The sequence below is a fragment of the Camelus ferus genome, chromosome 16 (assembly GCF_009834535.1).
Source record: "Camelus ferus isolate YT-003-E chromosome 16, BCGSAC_Cfer_1.0, whole genome shotgun sequence".
Taxonomy (NCBI): domain Eukaryota; kingdom Metazoa; phylum Chordata; class Mammalia; order Artiodactyla; family Camelidae; genus Camelus; species Camelus ferus.
In genome coordinates, this window is record NC_045711.1 from 33276987 (window position 1) to 33294203 (window position 17217).

The 17217-nt window shown below is 48.7% G+C and overlaps 1 long non-coding RNA gene across 1 annotated transcript; it reads right to left on the minus strand.

Annotated features, from left to right (window-relative positions):
* Positions 1-2571: 2571 nt before the first annotated feature.
* Positions 2572-17163, minus strand: LOC116656762. Its single transcript, XR_004311688.1, has 2 exons — positions 17026-17163; positions 2572-3788 (listed from the first exon to the last, which is right to left on the minus strand). It is a non-coding gene; the product is annotated as an uncharacterized LOC116656762 (long non-coding RNA).
* Positions 17164-17217: the final 54 nt, after the last annotated feature.

The window sequence follows — 17217 nt, forward strand, 5'->3', positions numbered from 1 at the left end:
CAGAAACAGACTCACAGACATAGAAAACAAACTACGGTTACCAGGGATAATGGGGGTGGGAAGGGATAAATTGGAATTTCAACATTTGCAATTACTAACTACTATGTATAACATAGATAAAGTTTATACTGTATAGCACAGAGAACTACATTCAATATCTTGTAGCAACCTATAATGAAAAAGAATATGAAAAAGAATGTATGTGTATGTATATGTATGACTGAAACATTATGCTGTACACCAGAAATTGACGCAATAATGTAGACTGACTATACTTCAATTAAAAAAAGAAAGCATGTCCATACAAAAACTTTTACACAAATATTCAAAGCAGCATAATATTATTCACAATAGCCCCAAATTGGAAACAACCTAAATGTCCATCAACTGATGAACAGATAAACAAAATGTAGTGTATGAATACACTGGAATATTATTCAGCCATAAAAATAAATGAAGGATCGATGACATGCTGCAACATGGATGAACCTTGAAAACAGTCACAAAAGGCCACATATTGGATAAAATCATTTACACGAAATGTCTAGAATAGGCAAATCTGTAGACAGAAAATAGATTAGTGGTTGCAAGAGGCTAGGAGGAGAGGGAATGGGAGTGACTGCCAATGTTGTGGAATTTCTTTATGAGGTGATGAAAATGTTTTGAAACGAGTAGTGATCAGTGACTATTCTAAAAACCACTGAACTGTACACTTCAAAAGGGGGGAATTTTATAGCACATGAATTATATCTCAGTAAAGCTGTTATTAAACAGTATGCCCAAATGTTGACTTCCATCATTCTATGTTCATCAGGGAATCTCCTGATTACTATTATTTCCCACCTACTACCTCTCTGCTTAGCCAAAACCTACCCATCTCTCAAAGCCCAGCTCAAGTCCTGCCTCTAACATGAATAGGCAGCTTCCTCAACCCAGGCTAAATTGCCTTTCTCCATTTACTCAGCATTAACTCAAATGGACACCAAAAGCCAGGTGTAGGGGAAATAGCCTGAATTAGGAGCCAGAAAAATCTGGGCTACACTTAAGCCTTATGATATAAGCAAAATAACCTCTTTGAGCCTCAGTTTCCTCTGTATATTAACTGTAAACATGTTTACCCATCCTCCCTCTAACGGTTGTGGGAAAATGAAGACAGATATCTCTTGTCAGTTGTCACATGAAAATAAGATGTTATTATTATCAAAATTATCAGCCAACACTCTTTATCGGTAAGGCATTCGGCTGAGAGAGAAATACAAGATAATTGCCTTTAATGTAGAAGCAGGTGAAGAGAACAGAGCTCTCCAAGGTTGTGCTTATGGCTGTTTGTGGGAGCACAAACTTGGGTTAACAGACTTTGATACTGAAGTGATTGCTTTATCAAATCATATTCTCACCTTTATGTATTCTCAGCTGTATGTAAGCACATAAGAAATGTATAATCAAAACCAATGCTTTCTATATTTGTCATTATACTGCTACTTCAAAGCAAAATGTCTAAGAGCAAAAAAGACTGAATTCTCAATACCTGTCACCACCTTATCTATGGAATTTAGCTTACTTGCCTTGAAGCTGCTTTGCTAGCAGGAATCTGCTACAAATTGTCTCGTCGTAAAAAGCAGAGACATGCTTTCCTTGCTTTGCTTACTTAGCTCAAGGTCATAGGTTCAGGGCTGCTTGTGCTTATGGAAAACCATAACTTGTCCCCTGCCCTAACCTGCAGGACGTGCTTTGCTTATCAGGCGCAGGTGGATGTGAGCTGCTCTTGCTCACAGAAAACTGTGACTTAGCCCTTGGCTGGGAACAGTTGGGCTGCTTTGCATGCTTAGATGATTTCTGATCATTGTATAGAGACTCTGGTGGTCTGGGTTATCAATTATTTGGAACACTAACCTTGCTCATGATTGAGGCTTAAAATAACCATTTGTACCATCAGTATTGTAACCTTCTCTCTAAATTTAAATTAAGATTATAATGTCTCTGTGTTTCACGAACTGAAACTGCTAACCTGCATCCCTGCATGTATACCATGCCCTTTACTCATTCTTATGACGTATTTCACTTTGATTCTTTGACTATTCTCAATAAATACAAGAGCTTTGGAGGAGCTAGGGGAGTCAGTCTCCAGCTCCCTCTCACTCTGTTGACCTGATAAAGTCTTGAGTAATTTCGTTCTTCCGTGGTAGGACTTCTGCTGGACAAAATCCACAGAGAACAGAACCCACAGCTGTTATAAATAGGAGGTGCTAAGGAGCTAGAGGAGGATGGTCATGCAGGCTGGAGGGGACTGGCAAGGCAGCTTCACCCAGAGGAGTGCAGGGTTTAGCCTCAGAGAGTCGGAGAGGTTTAGGGCTCCCTGGCAGAAAGCTTGGGCCAACTGTGGAAGTGCGAATGACGAGGATGCTTGGAGGCCAAGGGTGAGTACAGTTTGTTTAGACTTTAGACCAGTAATGTTCAATGGAACTTTCTTGTGATGATGGAGATGACTGTCTAATGGAAAGATAATGAGAACCACATAATTTTATGTTTTCTAGGAGCCACATTAAAAAATTTTAAAAGAAATAGGTAACATTCATTTTAATAACATTTTATTTAAATCAATATATCCAAAATATTATGTCATTATAAAAATCAATATAAAAATTATTAATGAGATGTTTTACCTTTTTTTTGTGTACAAGTCTTAAAACTCTGGTGTGCATTTTACACCTCTGAATTTAGATGCTAAAATTTCAACAGCATAATACAGCAATAAATTTGTGTTCAATGGGGAAATAGCTTACACTAAGTTAAAATTAAGTAAAATTAAAATCCAGTTGGACTGGCCACATTTCAGATGTTCAATAGCCACACTGGCCAGTGGTTTCCATGTTGCTCACTGCAGCCATAGAGTTAAGCTTATGTGGGCAGATGGTGAGACTGGTACTGGAAACAGCTTCCAAATCTACATTGCCAGCTCAGAACTCCCTGGGTTTTTGGGCTCACACTCAACTGCCTTCCAGAAGTAACTGTCTGCGGTCTGGATTATGATGGTGACGACGGTAGGGCCCCTTTACCCCAGAGATCACCCTGCCATGGAAATGTGGAATCCCAGCTTTGCAAAGTAAGGCTCACCTAGCCCAGCTGCCTCCAATTGAGCTCCTGGACCCCTAGGGGTCCTTGAGGGTGCTTGTGGGGGGTAGGGGTGGAGTTTGATAACCATTTCAAAACCTCAAACTGTTCAACTGAAATTATACCTTCCTCTGGGGGCGTCTGCACAGGTTGCTCACAGCACCGCATTTTGTGCCTTCAGCTGACGAGAGCCGCTAGTTGGATACCACCAGTGTTCGCCATCTCATCACAAGCTTGGCTGCTTTAATTAACTCAGTATTTACTGATTCTCGTTACGGCCAGGCACCTCTGCATGCTGAGGACTTGAGGACTCGGCAGTGAGCCCCACAGAGCCCAGATTCTGGGAGCTGACATTCTGTGTGCTTGTGTCTGTGGGTGGCAACAGACACAACAAATAAACATGTGCCGAGGATGATAAAGCTGTGTCCAAGAGTAACTGAAGCTGAGGGGTTTAGAGTGAAGGGAGAGGACACGGGTGTGCAGTCAGGGAAGAAGGGCCCTTAGGGGGCCAGGGAGCAGACTTCTGGGGAGCAGCTTTTCAGTGAAGGCATTAGCACTTGCAGGTGCTGCTCCTTGCCTTTGACGAACAGCTAGGGAGCCAGTGCAGCCAGAGCAGAGGGAACTGAGAACAGGCTGAGTACAGACAGGTGGCCGGAACAGTGACTTGCTTATTCATTCTTTAAAAAAAAAAACAACAAAAACCTTTATTGTGGTGTGATTCCTGTACAGTAAACTACACATATTTCAGATGGACAATTTAATGAATTTTGACAGAAATATACACCAATAAAACTACCACCACAATCAAGATAGCTAACATTTCTATCACTCCCCAAGAGGTGCAAATTTCAAACTCCTGATTTATCCCTTCCCATGGTAACCATAAGTTCTTTCTCGATGTCTGTGAGTCTGTTTCTGTTTTGTAGATAAGTTCACTTGTATTCCCCCCCCTTTTTTTTTTCAGATTCCACATATAAGTAATATCATATGGGATTTTTCTTTCTCTTTCTCGCTTACTTCACTTAGAATGACAAACTCCAGGTCCATCCATGTTGCTGCAAGTGGCATTAATACAATCTTTTTTTATGGCTGAGTAATACTGAATTGTGTATATATACATATATATATGTATATACACCATATCTAAATATATGTATATACACTACATCTTCTTTATCCAGTCAGCTGTGACCTGGTTATTCTGAGATGAGAACCCAGTAGAATTGTTGGGTATTGGAGATAGGCTTTCATTTTTTAAAATGTCTCCTTATTATGTTACATATATAACATAAACACGTATGTATATATGCTATCTAATGTATATGTAAGTTATGAAGCATAATAAAATGAAGACCCATAAACCTACCACCCAACATTACTCTGGTCCAGCTGAGTCCTGTCCTTCCCTTTTCCATCTCCTGCCCCCACATGCACCCCCAACTGACTCCCCCCAAAACTGTCTTTGTCATTCTCTTGTAAAGAATAGTTTTAGACAGAAACAAACTCACAGACATAGTAAACGATCTTATGGTTACTGGGGGAAAGGGAGTGGGAAGGGATAAATTTGGGAGTTTGAGATTTGCAAATATTAACTACTATATATAAAAATAGATCAAAAAACAAATTTCTTCTGTAAAGCACAGAGAACTATATTCAATATCTTGTAGTAGCCCTTAATGAAAAAGAATATGAGAACAAATATATGCATGTATATGCATGACTGGGACATTGTGCTATACACCAGAAACACACTTTGTAACTGACATACTTCAATTAAAAAAAAACAATAGTTTTAGGACTTTGTATGTATCTCTAAACATCACACTGTTCAGTTCTGCTTGTTTTAGAGCTTTACAAAGATGATGTCACCTAGGTATGTACCTAAGAGAAATGAACACGTCTGTGCAAAGACATGCCTGCAAAGCAGCATTATTCAAAGGAGCTGAAAAGTGGAAATGACCCAAATGTCCATCAACTGATGAATGATTAAACAAAATGCAATAGATCCACACAGTATTAGTTGGCAATAAAAAGGAACAAAGTTCTGTTACATGCTACAACACGATGAACTCCAAAAACATTATGCTTAGGTGAAAGAGGCTACCTATCCCATGATCCCATTTATATGTAATGTCCAGAAAAGTCAAATCTATAGAGACAGAATTTAGATCAGGGGTTGTCTGGGGCTGGGGGTAGGAATGGGGAGTGACTCAAAATGGGCATGAGGGTTATTCTGGAGGTGATGGAAATGCAGTGAAATTAGATAGTGTGATAGCTGCACAATTCTCTAGATAATCTAATAATCATCAAATTGTACACTTAAAATGGGTGAATTATGCCACAACATGGAAGAGCACATTGTACTTTGATAAGGCTTTTTAAAAAAATGCATTATATTAGAGTTTTCTGAGGCTTGTTTTTCTCTCACAGTTATGTTCTGAGGCTTTATTGGTGGTGTTCTTAGTTACAGCTCAATTATTTTCACAACTCTATCATAGGCCATAATAATCTGTCATGTGATTATGCCACAATTTCTTTCTCTCCAATCTCTAATCCTGTCACCAGACATGTGAGTTACTTCTTGTTTTTCATTATTACAAAACAACTTCCCAGTAACATTCTTGCATGTCTCCTTGGTTTATACATAAGTAACTTCACGTCTGTTGAATCTAATAATAAAATATCAGGGCTTGTATAGTGTGTCTTTTTTCACTTCATTTTTTAGGAATTCATTTTTACTGTATTTTGCAAAAGTATTATTCCCCCAACAAATAGAATATCAAAACAAAAACTAAACTGGTCCTCTTTGAGAAATATTACTCAATTTCTGGCTCAAGTGCATGCAGATGTTCAAAGGTATGCAAAAGTTCTAGAGGGTCCAAATGTCAAAGTGCTTTCTGAAATGCTCGTACCGATTTGCACTCCTGCCAGCAGTGGATGGGAGTTTCTACACTGCTCCGCATCTTCACTGACACTTAGCATCCTCCAATTTTTTGTGCCAATTTTGTGCATGTGACATTTTTATTCCTTTGTTGCTAATGAGGTTGAACATCTTTTCATATGTTTATGGGGCAATTATGCTTCCTCTTCTGTGCTATTCCTGTTTGTTTCCTTTGTCCATTTAAAAAATTTTTCTTATTGACTCATACAGTTCTTTATATATTCTGGATATTAGTTCTTTGTCATTTAAATGTGTTGCAGAAACCATTCCCAGTGTCTGACTCGGAATTTCCTTGCGGCGTCTTTGATAAGAGAAGGTCTTACTTTTAAAGTAGTTGGATTTTCTCTATTTTTTCCTTTTTTGCCTAGCTCCTCTTCACTCCATGCAGATTCTGCCATTTTCTGGGTCAAAGCCTCTGCATGGCCCCTACTGAACTCCGGAGCAGAGTGTGGACAGCCCTTTTGAGTCTGCATCCTCCTCTCAGTCCCACTTTACGCTCAGCAGTTTATTCTGGAGCTGATGTTTTCATCCTCCAGTCTTTTCTGCTGCAAAAATCTCTCCTTGTCTGCTGGAAAAATCCCGTCACTCCTCAAATCCCAGCTCCAGCACAGCCCCCTCCCCTCCTCTTCCCCCTTCTTCTCCTCTTTTATTTATTTTTTTTAATTTAACAGTCCAGAGATCTTTTACTTTTTTACACCCATCAAGCTGGGTGTGATGAATTCATGGGGAATGGGTTCCAGCAGCTCAGGCCCTTCTCGCTGGTCTCACTGTGGGGCAGAAGAGGGGGAGGCTAGCACTTCAGTTGAACCCAAGTAACTCTCTCTTTGGCTTCCTACTTGTTCTGATCACTTTTCTTCGCATGTTTCAGGATGCTATCTCCACTGGTGGGGTGCTTCCCATTGAAACTGAGCAGGACACAAAAACCTTTCCATGTCCCCCATTTCTTATTTATGGGGTTCAGTTAATGTGAGTTTACTGGTGCAGCCCAAGAGGGCTGGGGTGGTTCTGGCAGCCTTGTGGGCCCAGTGACATGCTGAACCTGGGAGTTGACGGAAATCCTTAGATCTTTTTCATGTGAAAAATTACATTTGTTTATGGGCATCTGATTTTCCCCTTGTCTAAATGCAGAATATCTGTAAAATTCAGTCTTACTGCTTTTGACTTAGCAATACCATCTTTTGATGAAATTTTCTTAACTTTAACTTTCACGTCTTAGTTCTTCCCCCTCAGCTTCATGTCAAGCACAAATTTAGAAGAAAGATACTGTTTTTTAAAAAATGTTGACATCCCAAGGACAGGGCCCTACGGCAGCTACGCATCCTTGGACCCTGGCTCCACTATGCTCTGCCTTTGGAGATGTCAGGCCCCGACTCCCCGGCAGGGGAAGGGGGTGCATTTCTTCACTCCAGGCCCAGCTCTGTCACAGTGGACAGTGACGATCCATCTCTGCCTCTCAGTCGGGAACATCTGAGTAATCTTTGACTCACATCTGTCCTGTCTCCTATTGCCTAATCTTGCCTGGTCTACATTAAAAATGTCTCCCTCCTTTCTTTCATTCACTGGATCCCCCACACAGTTCTCCAGAGACCACGCATTGTGCTTGTGCTGGAGATGGTCTCACCCACAGACTCCCCAGATGCTCAACAAGCAATTCCTAAAGAGGTGACAGGCCCTGAGTGCTGGCTGGGGGTGTCAGTTGGGCTGAGTCCTGAAAGGAGGGGTAGGACTTGAGCAGGCCAGTCACTAGAAGATTCATATTTCAAGCAGATGAAACAGAAAGCAGTTTCCACCGGTGAACACAAGGATGTGAGCGGAGGCTGCCAGGCCAAGGTGGGACTTCCTCCTGAGGAAGGTCTTAGTTTGCGCATTGCCAAGACTGCATTTGTATCTCAGAGCCGCCAGTGAAGATAAGTGATTAGCAAACTCTGGGGCTCAGGGGCGCCCAGAGGCTGAGGGAACTGGTAGACTATTTAGCGTGTGCCCAAGGAGGCAGCTACTGATTGGATGGGTGGGTGGAGTTGAGGGGGTGATGATGCCTTGAAAGGCATGTTCCTAGGCGGAAAGTATTCCAGAAGCAGGTGTGGGTGGTGGGAGGGCAGGAGATGAGGATTTGGTGTTGCATGGCACAGGTCCTTCACTGTGAGGAGGTGTATGACAGGAGCCAGCTCTTCTCACTCCTACTGCCACCAGGGTTCCTCCTGTCTGCTCGCCCTCCTCTGGCCACGAGACACTTTGCCCCCTTTTTCTGCCTGCTTCCTGCCTCTCCAGATGCAGCTGGACTGGGCATCCACTGCAAAGAACCTTCCAAGATGTGTCAAATCCCTTCCCACGCCTAGGTCCCAGGTGGTCACAAGCTCAGTTGAGTTTCCATCTTAATCACTGGTAGCTGAGTGTAGAGTGGCAGATAAGAGCTGCCCCCAGAGAACCAGGAGCTTTCAAAACACTGCCCAAGACCCCGGAAGGCAGGCTCTGAGCCCACAAAGCCAGGCCTAGAATTTTACCGATTGTGCCCCCTCCCTTCACTTCGCCAGCATTAACGGTGCCTCCTAGGCCCCGGGGCTGTGTAGGTGCTGGGGATACAACGTGCACCAGTGTCCGGCTACGTCTCTCAAGCCAGGCATCTAAGCACTTTATACATCTTCACTAATTTGAAACTCCAAGCAACCCTGTGAGTTAGGTACTATTTGATTCCCATTTTACGGCTGAGGAAACTGAGGCAAAGAGAGGTTAGTAAGTCGACGAAGGTTGCACAAGAGGTGCGGCCCAAGTGCAAAGTCAGACAAGTGCCGCTCCACTGCCCACTCCTCTGCCACCTTCCAGAACGCTGGTCCACTCTCACCAATGTCAAGGGTCATATTCTTTACAGCAAGATGTTCTTATTTTCACTCCCAAGTCTTAAGCCCACTTCTTCTGGTTCTGCCCCTAGTGAGGCTCCTTCCCTCTGTTCATGGTCCCTGAGTGGATGTGAGCGGAATGACCTTGCTCTTCCAGCTCCTCCCCCTTTCCCAGTCCCACCGCTACTATCCCCACCTTGGGACAGACCTTCATTATTTCTGCCAGCCCCTCTTCTGGGCTCCCCGTCTCTCTCCCTCAGGTCCACCCTTACAGCTGTGAGAATGAATGTTTGTCCCAGAGCACGGATCTAACCTGAGAACCCCTCCCAGCTCATCAGCTGGAGGATGAAATCCAAACTCCTGAGTGTGAAGTCCAAAGTCCTTCCTGCAGTGGCCCCTGCACCCTCCAGGTCCCCAGCCCTTGCCCTACCTCCACAGGCCCCTCTATCAGCGTTTCCCAGAGACCAGTGCGCTGGCTGGTTGTGGCCCTTGATAAAGTGTTCAACAGTCAGCAATAAAGGGAGAAGAACAAGAGTGAGACATAGAAAAGCAATCAGCATCTATCAGCCAAGATGCCAGCTGTCTTTTCTGGGTCACAATATCTTTTATCCTAAGAATTTGTTCTGGTTTTTTTTTAAGTGAAAAATACTACTTCTTTCATAAAACGGTGCTGAGAGAAAATGATGGATTTTTTTTTTTTAGTGTCTTTACTTGGCAAACTAAAAACGTTTGCAACTCTAGTCAGATTCCTTTTTCCCCTGACAGTTCAGTGGTCTGCGGGGCTCACCCCACTGGTGTGTCAAACAGACCTTGATGTCTTGGGCTCCTGGGTCTTTCTTACCATTCATTCCTTCTGCCTGGAATGCCCACCCACTGGGTTGGTCGCCACCCACTGCCCCTCAAGGCCTGATCTGCCTTCCTGAAAGCATGTCTGAGGCACCGCTATCTTCACACACATTTCCAGAGCCTGGAGCAGGCCAAGCCGCCCATGTACTTGGCAGGTCTGCTGAGAGCCGGACTAGGACGAATGAATTCCAGCCTTCAAGGCAGGCTGACTATGGTGGTGGCAAGGGGCAGTGGGTGGGCGTGCCAGGCTTCCACCGGCCTCAGCTGTCAGGCCAGGGCATGGCCAGCCCTCTCCTGTTCTGAGGGCCCAGCTGAGCGCAGCGAATCTGCCTCAACCCCAGTGAGGACCCGCTTGGGGCTCTGGAGCTGAGGTGTCTAACTGGCCCTAACATACCCCCTGGCACCTGTGTGTCTCTTACTCATTGTTGCCAGAGGGGACAGGAAACTGAATGAAACCACCCATGCTCTGAAATGCTGGAGATTATCATCTGCCTCCTGGAAGCCCAGGGAACCCAGGGTCAAACAGGAAGACAGAGGTGGAAGGAAGGAGAGACGAGCGAGAAACTGAGAGACAGAAGGAAACAAAAGCAAGCCTGTTGTGGAAACAGTGACAGCAACAAGGGGGACCCACAGAGAAGGGGAGTGAGGAGGACAGCCACCATCGGAATGGCACGGGAGCCTGAAGCTGGGGGTCCAGCCAGCCTCCCACCGAGCTGGGGAGGGGCACCCCACTGCGGCCTCTAATACGGTGTCCATCATGGGACCCAGAGCCCGAGGCAAATTCATCCTGGGTTCTGCTCCCACCTCAGAATGCCCAGGGCCCCTGAAGGGCCTCCGGCCCCAATGCCAGCCCCAGCAGCATCCTGCACCTGCCTGGTCTCCCATTCCTTCCCTGGGACCCTTCCATAAACTCCCTGGAAGGCATCAAAGATGGCTCAGGGGAGGGGTTCATAGGGGAGAAAATGACATTTTTTTTAAAGTTACCCTGAAGAGTTCGCTTTGTTTTAGGAGGCTCGCTTGAGTGGATCTTTCATGCAGATGTCAGGCAGAAAGTCCCATGTTGAGTAGAAGGAGGCAGTGCCCTTCTGTGGCTGGTCAGAGGCCACCTCAGGTCACCCCCCTTGAGAGTGGGGTGGGTGGGTTGACCAACGTGCATAGGAGGAAGAAAGAATCTGAGATGAGACCCTTTTAGCTCAGCAGACCTTCTCTGCTGAGAGGCGCTGGGGCTTCTGGGGAGAAACTTCTCCATGGAGGAACCTGGATGGGGCCCAGTTGGACCCCGTCATCTTGGGGGCAGCGGCTGGTGCTTGCTGTGCATGACTGATGCTGACCTGGCCACCTGGGCACTGTGGAGATGCCATGGGGGGCAGGACACAGAGCATGGGTCCCTAAAGTGCTTAGAAGCTGGGCTCACTGGCATGGCACCATTGGTCTTGACTCCATGGCTAGTGAAGTCAGGACTGAGCCCTGGGTCAAAATAAGCTCTTTGAGGTGCCTGGATTTATTAGATGAAGGGAGGCCTGTGGAAGGAGAGAAAACTCCCCAGGATGGATGAGAGCACTCTAAGGCATGTCCGTTTGGACCTGATGTTGCCTTTCAAGCCATGAAGGGCTACAGATCATAGACTGCTGGGATGGACAAAGATATATTAGAGTCTCCAAGCAGTATCCTTGCCTTCCAACAGCCTTAGGCCGTGGAACCTAAGAGCTGGCCCTTAGAGTACATTTCTCGGCCCTGGAGCTTTGGGATGAGCTACCCAGAAGTCTATCCAGAAGACCTGAGCTACCCCTTGCTGTAGGAGCAGGAGGGCCCAGCTCCGGCCCTGCTCCAGGCACTGACCCCTTGGATCCCTTCAAAAGTAGGACGCATGACTGCTCCACAGTGGGTGATGAGGCAAGAGACTAGGGAACAACTGTAGTTCGGGGAACTGACTGAGGGGTGCGATTTTCCCCGGCCCCAGCCCACCTCTTAGGGTCTCCCACTGGCTGGGAGAGATCAGAGGAGTGTGGCTTCTTGGGTGAGGGAAGTTCTGAGCTAAGGTCAGGGTGCCTTTTAATCTGCTCTCAAAACAAGGACCAGCTGGCTGATAGGAACACTCAGGCAGAAGGCGATGGCCAAGGTCAAGAGAGGTATAAAGGATGAGAGGAGGGACAAAGCGAGGCCAAGTGAAACCTCTGACTCAGGACACGCAGGATGCTGACTGGCGGGGACCCTGGAAGAGTCGGCAGCCTTGTGCACACTCCTCAGAGACAGGGCCTCATGTGACCCGCCTCCGTCTGCTCTTCTGGGTTCAGCTGGGCCCTCCTCTGGGAGAGGGTTGCCCTAAAGCTCCAGCTGGGAAACCCTGCCTGAGCCTTCAGCAGTCTCCCACTTGGGGCGTCCTCCACCGTGGCTAGGTCATCCTGTACTTTCCTCCACACCGCATTCCTCACGAGTTGCTGGGCTGAGAATGAAGGGTGGCGGGGTAGAAGGGATGGAGCCAGAGTTGGAATAGCTTTAAGGAACCAAGACAAAAACAAAGTGTGGGAGTCCTGTCCCTGGGGTTTATGGCTGGCTGCAGAGGTGATTAGATGGCTGGCGTTATCAGCAGCTCACACCCTCCACGTCCATGTCTCTGCTGACACCACCCCAAGCTCTGGCCACTCCTCACCCCAGGCCTCACACCCTTGAACCCCTGTGTCTTTCTTGCTCTCCACAATACCCCTGGTGTTCACAGAGCAGGTCTTCAATGTTTGTTGACCGACTGAATGACTGGCAGGCTCAAGGAGAAAAGTGCGGAGGTAGAACTGAGGACACGACTGGGACACAAACCTCCTCCTGGTTTCCTTCCTGGAGGGGAGAGCTGGCCCAGTGAGTGTGACACTGGAGCTGGGCTCCAGTGCCTCCTGCTCAGGCCGCATCACCAGACACTGGGCAAACGGGCTGGACCAGGGGAGCTTGGTGGTGCCTACCAACTGTGACTGATGTCCAGATTCTCCAGACGGTGACAGATGTGGTCAGTGCTCAGGACTATGGACCCTTCTTCAGCGCCCCAGGAACCTCTGGTGGAGTCCCTGCTACACCCCTCACATCTTCAACCTGACTTCTGCAACAACCTGTTTGCATCCCTGCTCTCTGGTCTGCACATGCAGCTGACTTCTCTGCTTGGGGAAGAGGAGTGTTGGCGGGCAGGGTGGAACGGGGATGGCGTGCACGTTCCTTTCCAGGGGGCCTCTGCCCTCCCTCTGCTTCCCTGGTTGGAACCACATCCCCTGGTTCTTCCCGTGCCTGAACCTCACTCTGCTCTCCGCAGAGAGCCGTCCCTGGCACCCCTCAACAACAGCCCTCCCTCCTGTGACACTGTCCCCTTCCTCTGCTTCATGTTCTTTGCAACACTGGTTCCTACATGCAAGTAGGTTTCTGTGTGTGTGCGTGCACGTGTGTTTATCTTTTAATTATCTGTCTCTCCCACTTCGTATAAGTTACATGCAAGCAGGGACCTTGTCTGTCTTATGGATTACTGTCTCTCCAGGGCCCAGAACAATGTCTGGCACAAGTAGGTGACCAATAAACCTTTGTTGAAAGAAAGAGAGGAAGGGTGAAAGGAAGGGCGAGAGGAAAAACAGACTTCTTCCTGATCCCCCCACCATGCCCTGTGGGGGGCTGCGCAGAAGCAAACTGCGAGGCTGGGCAAGCCCACCCCTTCCACGGTCGCGCCCCTTGGGTGCCCCGTGCTGTCGAGCCACCTCCTGCCCTGGGCTGGTCCCCTCTCCGCCTCTGCCTCCCATGTGCCTGTTCTGGGCAGAAGTGAAAGCTGGCCTGACAGTCCTGGTTCTCATTGCTTCTCCATCCCTCCTGAATGTTCTTTTGGCTCGCGGACAGGTTACTCTTGTTTATCTACATCTTGTTTTTCCAGACTGGACCAACTTTGGGGTCAACTCGGGATCCACAGCCTGTGACGTCCCTCAGCCCAATCCCCTCGCACTCCGGAGTCCCAGGTGACTCATTGTCTTCAAAGGAAGCTTTGTGGCCAGTCCCCCACCTTGCTGCCCCTCCTGCCACCATCACTGCTCTCCGCTGGACATGCTGGCTGCACCTACTGGGGCTGCTGATTTTCTGGCCACCTCCACTACCCCTGAAGCTGGAAGAAAGGATTTCCCCACTGAGCAATTATAGTTCCATTTTAAGCTCATCAAAGTAGCCGTGTACTTTCAGATTCAGATCAGTTTTCTTTTCAAGGATGTTGGAGCAAGGGCCCCATGGAGCGAGCCTGACAATGCCGCCACTGGCTGACAGCCACTCTAGCCCTTAGTATACAGGTCAGCAGATGTGTCCTTTGATGATTATCACCCCTGGGCCAGGCCCACCGCCTGGAGCTGGAGGAGCTGGCGCAGGCTTTGGTTCAGGCATGTGGATTCCTATTCTGGCAGTACTGGTGGGCCTCCTCACCTGCCTTCCAGCCAAGCTCCTGCTTTCTCTCTGCTGTCCCTTTGCCGGGTTAACCCCTGCTCGCCCTATGGCTCTACAATTCTATGCCACTCCCCAGAAGCTTTCCCTGGCCCTCACATCTGGGATAAGCACCCTTTCTATGTGCTGTTAGGGCCTGAAGAGGACAGGGCTGGGCCTGTCCCACTTCTTGTTACATCCCCAGTGGCGCCCAGCACCTGGCACCTTGAAGGGACTCGACAAAAAGAGCTGTAAAGAGTGACTGAATTTGAATGTTTGCATCTTACAGTGCCTTAGGTCTGGGGAGCCCCATCTCCAATGCCTGTGGGGTTCTCTGCAGCCCAAGGTTAAGGCCTGTGCCTAATGCTTCTGCTGAACAGGAGTTAACTGGGTGTTTCAGCCTGCTAGGGGTAGGGAAGCTTTGCTGGGAGAGGCCAGAACTGCTGAGAGGCCCCTCACCAGAGCAAGGGTAGAACTGCCATATAAAATGCAGGGCACCCTGTTAGATCTGAATTTCAGATAAACAGCAAATACATTTTTAGTATATTGTATGTGCTATGTGAGACATCCTTGTGCCAAAATAATATTAAATTCAAATGTAACTGGGCATCTGGGTTTTCTTTCCCCTTCTAAGTCTGGGAACCCTAGCAAGGCAGACGTGATCAGCCAGGCACTAGGGGATCTGAGGTCCTGCTTACGAGGTACATTCTGCTGGCTGTCTGGGTTCTTCCTGCTTTTCAAATGCTTTTGGCCAAAGAACAGGGTGAGCTCAAGGTGTGGTTTCTTGGGGCTGCTGCTAGCACACTTAATCCAGGGTATCTCCCTACATCTCAGTCCCTGACCCCAGCTACTGGACTGAATGGTCAGGAGTGGCCTTTCTGAGGAGGGAATGTTTGAGTTGAGATTTGAAGGAATGAGCCAAGTGATAGAGGAAGAACATACCAAAGGAGAGTGGGAGTGAACCTGGTGAGTCTGAGGAACATAAAGGCTAGTGTAACATTGTAAACTGACTGTACTTCAGTAAAAATATATTAAAAAAAAAAAAAAAGCTGGTGTAGTGTAGTGAATGCAGGAAGGGATGGGTTTGCATAGAAAACCTTGGCCACATCTTGGTCCCCAAGAAGGGGCCTTTGGGCTACTCTCCTTGCTGATCACCATGGCCGGCTAAAGAGTAGGTGCTTCTCTGGTCTCCAAGGCTGAGTCTCAGCAGCAGGGACGGGGTAGGGAGGGACTGAGTGATCGCCATTCTAGGTTAGGGATTCTAGCGGCAGAGGAAAGGACACGGGGTCTTGGTGCTTGACCACAGTTTGGTGGGATCACCTGCTCTTTAAAATGGTGGGGTGGAGGCATGAGTCCTTAGAGATAGGTCCCATGGGACTGCTACCCATGGAGGCACCCTGCCTCACTCAGACAGCCACTCCCATCTCATGCTGGGAGCACTGCTGGTGGCTGGATGTGCTCTCCCTCCTAAGGGGTGGGGGGAGGACCCAAAGGTCCCATTCCACCTGGCAAGAGTCTCTCTCCCAGTTTTGGAAGGGGCTAGGGGCTGAAAGTCCTACATCAAGAAGCTCAAATCAGGTCCTCAGCAAGGCTCTGCACCTCTGTGCAGCCCTGTCCATTCCAGTCCTCATCCTCTAAACCCAAATATGCGGACCAAACAATGGGAAAGGGCTTGGTGCCAAGGACTCAACTCACAAGGCACTTGTTGCCTGCTGTTTGCCTGTCGGTATGTGAAGGAAGCTGTTTCTTAATTTAAAATGTCCATTAACTCCCTCCAACTGGAAGGGTTTGGGGGAGGGTTGAAGTTTGGTCACTCTGAGGGGGTGGGCCCAGCTGAGTTTGCCCTCTGGGAAGATGTGCTCAGGGCAGTGTCTTGCCATGCTCCTGAGACTATATTCTCTTTGTAAGGAGGCACTGGATCCCTAAGGTCCCCCTTGGCCAAGGACTTCCAGAAGTCTCCAGCCAGGGCCCATGAGAAGTCCTCCAGTGCTGGGGGCGGGGGGGTCCCTTTGCTGAGGCTCATATACGTCTCCAGGGGAGGAAACCTCATTTCCCTACTACTGTCAGGCCTTTGGTAAGTCTTGCCAGGCATCCGACACGAAAGAACCTTTTGTTCTGAGCTTGTAGGAAGTCTGAGCTGGAGTTGTTATCTACTCACAGCGTTTCCTGGATAGGGGGCCTGGCCCGGGACTTCGGTAGGGGCTGGCCCCTAGCCTTGGCCCTGGCTCCTTCCTCTCTTAGCCGTCGGGGCAGGGGAGGTTGCTCATGGCAAGCTCTAGGCCTTCAGGAAAGACTGGCGAGAAGTGATATTTATCCGTACGCTGCAGGGTTGGGGTGTAGTCAGTCAGGCAAAGACTCCTGGCTTGGGAACGGAGGGCAAAATCGTCATCTTGCGTTGAGGGGGGCGGAGGAGGGCACTGCAAAACTGGGCAAGGGGTGAGTTCAGCCTCCCAGCATAGTGACACCTCCTCCCTCCGGGCAGTGAGGGAGGGGCGAGTACCCCTGGGGCTGCAGGAGCAGCAGCTCGGGCCAAGACCCGGGCCACTTCTGACACCTAGTGGCCACCTGAGCTCGGGGCGGGGTTGGGTGGGGGGAGGGGAGGGGAGGGAAGAAGGTGGAAGGGAAAGGCAGGGCGTGGAGGGAGGGACTATGGAAGCTCGGAGACCAGGCCTGGGCGGGGCGGCCGTTCTCCCGGCCCGCATCCCTCTGTCCTCTGCCCTGGGCCGGGCCTGGGCAACCCTGGCAGCCCATCCCCTCTCATCTTCTCCCGCGGCCTTGGAGTCAGGCCTAGGCTAGGAGGCCCCCCCAATCCCACGGGCCACGCAGACTACCGTACGCCCCCGAACGTGGCCCGGATTCGAAGGTTACCTGAGCTTGGGTCCGGAGGCTGGGTCACGGTGGCCGTGGGTCTCCCGCCGGAGCCCCCGCCACGCAGGTGTCAAGGTTCTGGCCCGGGGTCTGGCGGGGCCCTGTCCCCAGACCGGGGACCATGGTGGGGCTGGGCCCGGCTGAAGCGTGAGGAAGCGCCGGGGGTACTTCCTGTCCCCGCGCCTCCGCTCG